Consider the following 5,191-nt stretch of genomic DNA (forward strand, 5'->3'; position numbering starts at 1 on the left):
TTTTGGCGAGTTCCAGGCGGCGACACTCTTTGATAACAGCGTCCACCGTGGCTACGTTGTTGCAAACGAGCAAGTTGAAGGCGTCATCGGCAATGCCTTTGAGGATGTGGGAAACCTTGTCTGACTCAGTCATGTGGGTGTCAACTTTGCGGCACAGAGCCAAGACGTCCTGAATGTACGTGACATAGGGCTCTGTTGACGTCTGCACACGGCCGGAAAGCGCCTTCTGCGCGGCAAGTTGTTGACCGTAGGGGTTGCCGAACAAGTCCCGAAGCTGTGTCTTAAGTGAATCCCAACTGGTGAGCTCATCTTCGTGCGTGCGATACCAAACTCGAGGTGTGCCACCGAGGTAAAAGACTACGTTGGCGAGCATAATAGTAGGGTCCCACCGGTTATTGCGGCTGACGTGTTCATGCAGGCGGATCCAGTCATCGACGTCTTCCCCATCTTGGCCCGAGAATACGCCAGGATCACGGGGAGCGGGGAGAGTGATGTAGGTCGTCGAAGTGGCAGCAGGTGTCGGAGCCGGCGGAGTCGGGTTGTCGTCGCCGGGAGCCATGAAGGAAGGCTCGACGTACCGTCCACTGCGAAGCTCCGTGACGAGGTACAGGGAACGGGTAGTTCTGAGCTTAGTGTCACACATTACTTCCCCCCTCTTCTTCGGCTTCTGGATTGGATTGGCGCGGCTCGCTACGTGTTGCGCGCGCTTTTCCGAGCGCAGATTGGTGTGCGCCTGGTTTCTGCACTAGGCTGTTATGCGATCGCTTTTTCGAGCGTACATTGATGTGAGCCTGGTTTCTGCACTAGGCTTTTGCACGATCGCCTGCTTTTTGCACTGGGCTTTCAAAAGGCGAAGTGAGCGTCGCTTACTGCAGGCGGCAAGTGATTTGGGTCACGTACTGCGTGAGCAAAAACATAGGCACGTGGCTCATGAAGGAGATGACCGGCGACTTGCTTAATCTGTCGGACCATGTCATCGCCGACTGGAGGAACTACGCTCGTGAGGTCGTGCGGGACGAGCTGCTGGCGCGACCCCCACTCGGTGGCCCCTTGAGGATTGTGCAAATTGATGAATGCCTCCTTCGCGGCAAGCGAAAATACAATCGAGGCCGCCTGATGACGGGCGACAACGTTCCGCCGAGCCGCCAAAATTACGGCGGCATTGCAGATCGTGGACCATGGGTATTCGGCATGATCTGCGTGACCACCGGGGAGCTCCGACTATTCAAGGTCGACCGACGAGACGCGGCGACGCTAGGCCCCATTATTGCAGCCAACGTTGAACCGGGAACCACCATCCACAGTGATGAATGGGCCCCATACAACTGCATCCCGAACTTGGTGGTGGCTAACGGAGCAAGACTGAATTTGCAATGGGAGGCTGTTAACCACAGCATGAACTTTGTAGACCCAATCACGGGCGCTCACACCCAGAAAATCGAAAGCTACTGGCAGAAGGTGAAGCGCTACCTCGACTCCGCCGGCTACAGGGTGACTCTACAGCTTCTCGAGTCGCACCTGATATGGCTATGGTGGGCATCGATTAATGGGCACATGCGCTGCAAGGACTCGTTTCTGCGTTTATTAGAAGCGATCGCACGGCGCTACCCAGTGTGACATAGTAATGGAAAATAAAGCGCACTTTTCTGACCCTTTGCTTTTGTATGAATGTTTCCCGGGGGCTCTTGCATTGCCCAGGGGGCGCTGCGAAAAAGGTGCTAAAAAGCGCCCTCTGTGCAAAAATGGGTCGTACCACGCTCGGTCGTCTGCTTCGGAAAGCACGTTTACAATATGGACCCGCCGCTTTCGGTTGTGTTGTTTCACGGCCTGCAGCGAATATCGGGCGCCGAAGATTTTTTCAGGGGTGGCACGCTGCGTAAAGGCAAGAAATTATGCAGTGCCGAATACGTGTACGCCGTTCAAGAATTAGGCGGCGAAGTTTTAGCACCGTGTCAATCGCAAGTGAAGCGAGTCGCGTATTGGAACTTCAGGTAAGGTTTGCACGCCAGCTGCCAGATTCAGGCGCTCAAACGCGAGGAAATGCTTGTTATAAATGAATCCACAGCAGCGATAAGCAGGCATCATGTATACGGAACTGCTCGAGCACACGACGGTACGCGCCGCGATGTACGAACTGCTCGAGCGCACGATCGTACGCGCCGCGACGGCAGTGGTCTTTCGACATGCCGCGAAACGGCGGGCCTCCTGCATTCTTTGTTGACTGCATGCCGCTAAAGAAGTAGTTATGCCTGCGTTGTAGTAGCGGCCATCTGTCCCTTTTAGTAACTGGTAATAACTGATGCAATGCATATGAGCTCGCACGTAGTACGTACGTGCGAATCGCGCTGCAGCGCGAGCTCGTACGCCGCTCGCTTGATGTAGGTTTTAATGACAGCGCTCGAACATCGATGTGCTGCAATCAATACTGCCTTGCTGCGTTGCCTCAACGTGCTGGCTTGAGATCAAGGATGAGCGCATTTAACTCTCTTAACCTGTGCTGCTCGTAGTGGAGTAGTGAATTGTCATCGAATGAGCCCGACCATTTGTGCTCATTTGCACACACCTGGTCACTTCACCACTTCGCATCGGTCGAATTGTTAATTGTCGCTGTGGCCGGGTCTCGAATCGTGAATTACCAGCCATGCCTGCTGCTATGTCGGTCTGCTGTCGGGACTGTAGGTGCAAAATACCGAACATTAGAACGCAGATAATCAAGCAAGCTTCAAGACAGGCGAAGCAGTCAGCATGGCGCGAAGTTTCGCTTACTCAGCGCGACGAACTGCAGCTATGCAGCGCGCCCGACGCTCCACTTCGTGAGGCCTTGAAGGAAAACGGCAGAATATGATGTTGGGATTCAGGCCTTCTTGTTCATGGCATCCCACGACGCAGAAGTAATGACGGTGACGCCTTCTCGAGGCTAGGCTAGGTCTCCGGATCGGCGCTACCGATTCCGTCTGCTCCCAGCATTGCGTCCCACGGCACACAGAGAGCCCGTTTTCGTTAAACTATAGGCTGCGGCGAGCTCGCAGCGTGGTTGACATGGTCTGCGAGAAGTGACGAGCCTTTTCGCACTCGCAACAGGGCAGAAATAAGTGCGAATCGACGCAAAACTCGGCCTAGAAACGTCCTTCGCCACAGCCAGGGCTCAATACAACCCAAGCTGGTACGACCCAGATGCCGCCACCAGGCGCCGCTACTATACCTCAAACTCCAGCGCAAGACGCCCAATGCTGCGCGCTTCCATACACGGTAGGCCCGCGGCGCTGCACTTCCGCAGTAAGCGACGCTCACTTCGCCTTTTGAAAGCCCAGTGCAGAAACCAGGCTCACATCAATCTGCGCTCGAAAAAGCGATCGCATAACAGCCTAGTGCAGAAACCAGGCGCACACCAATCTGCGCTCGGAAAAGCGCGCGCAAGCACGTAGCGAGCCGCGCCAATCCAATCCAGAAGCCAAAGAAGAGGGGGGAAGTAATGTGTGACACTAAGTTCAGAACTACCCAGGGAACGTCCACCTCCACCAGATATGTTACGTAGGAAGACGCAGACGAAAAGCTATGTACAAATATATTTACAAGGAAAATACGCTGCGCTTGGCCAAGAGGCAACAGCCCGCGCTAGCTTCTAATCGTCGTCGTCGTCTTCACACTGCTGGCCTTTCGTGATCGCACATATTGTGCCGTCCCAGTCGAAAAAAACAATTGAAACCATTTGGAAATATCAATTGGTCCAACTGGAAACGGCAATTTCCAATTGGACCAAGTGTTTTCTCCAACAGGACCATTTGGACCAGTTAGAACGGCCAATTGGTTCATATGGAAACCCTCCCTTCCAATTGGGCCAGATGGAGTCTCCAGCAGGACCATTTGGGTAAATCAGAATTGCCACATGGTCCAATTGGAGTTATCAAAACCATTTGGATAAAATTTAAGTGAGAAAATGTTAATGTATCTTGTGTACAAAATTTGCATATTTCTCTTTTCCTTTTGAGATTTGGACGTGAGATTCGAGATTGGATTCGTGAGATTGGAAGACACTATTTGGCATTTGGAGGGCAAGTAAATGGGGAACAACCGTAAAAAAAAGTGGTCGCGATGTATTGGTCATGAATTAAACAGTAAAAAAAAAAACTTCCACTTTTTATGTGTTTCTTAAACACACGACTCAAACAACTTTTAGGCATAATGCAATTTGTAATTTAGTAATATTGTTTAAATTTTATATTTCACATCTATGAAATAATTCTTCCTTGGAATTAAATTTTGTCTCAGCGTCATTTTTCCTTGGCGACCGAACGGGACAGCATAATCGACATCAACATTAGCAACATGTGCTCGTGTGTGCAGCAATCATGGCAGCAACCGACAGTCGTGCATGCGTGCTGCACTGCATTCTGTGCTTTGTCCTGATCGCCTTGCGTGCTTCGTGCGGCACGAAATCGACAAACATTTGGCAATTGTGTCAGTGACAGACATGAAGAACTTCAAGCCTGACGACGACTTTTCGGCGGGTTTTTATATGGTGAAGTGGACAAACGCGGCCAGCACGTGTGCCCACTACCTTGCCAGAATTTTGCAGATCGGAGGTAAGTTTCCGCGTTTCCAAAGCTCTTGTAATTAATTTACATTACTGCACTACACGAGTGCACGGGTCACGCACACTCGTTTGAGTTAAATGATTGCACAGATATATGTATACGCTTTTGTGTAATGTAGCAAATATGCATGATGCACTGAACTAATTTCGACAAAAATGCTTCAAGTGTATTGCATGAGCGTTTCTTTAAAAGCAAGGTTTTCCCAAGAGCGTCGTGACAGCACTGGTGAAACGTATGAATCACTTACGTGGGGGAGAACATTGCTGACATTGACAGAACAGCGAAAAGGTATACTGATTAGAACTATTTTCTTGCATTTGCTGCTTGAACCTTAGCTACATAAACCGCAAATTGTGACTCTCTTCAACCTGGTTGGATTGCTGAATATTAAAATTGAGGTGCCTTTTTATCTAATATCAGCTTGCCTGTCGTGTCAGCTTTTGAGGGCAACAGGTTTTTCAGGATTCCGTACACAATGCTGTCTTTCTTTTTTATCCATTTCTGCAGGTTGTGGCGCGACTAGACCGGAAAAGGACCATGAACAGTATCCCGCATTGCATTTTTCTTAGTAATAAAGCTTTAAATCCTACTTTTCA

At 50.6% G+C, this 5,191-nt stretch overlaps 1 long non-coding RNA gene across 1 annotated transcript; it reads left to right on the forward strand.

Annotated features, from left to right (window-relative positions):
- Window positions 1-4,306: 4,306 nt before the first annotated feature.
- On the forward strand, window positions 4,307-5,191 carry LOC135913084 (uncharacterized). Its single transcript, XR_010567880.1, has 2 exons — window positions 4,307-4,583; window positions 5,103-5,191. It is a non-coding gene; the product is annotated as an uncharacterized lncRNA (long non-coding RNA).

This window comes from Dermacentor albipictus, chromosome 2, assembly GCF_038994185.2.
Source record: "Dermacentor albipictus isolate Rhodes 1998 colony chromosome 2, USDA_Dalb.pri_finalv2, whole genome shotgun sequence".
NCBI classification, from domain to species: Eukaryota; Metazoa; Arthropoda; class Arachnida; order Ixodida; family Ixodidae; genus Dermacentor; species Dermacentor albipictus.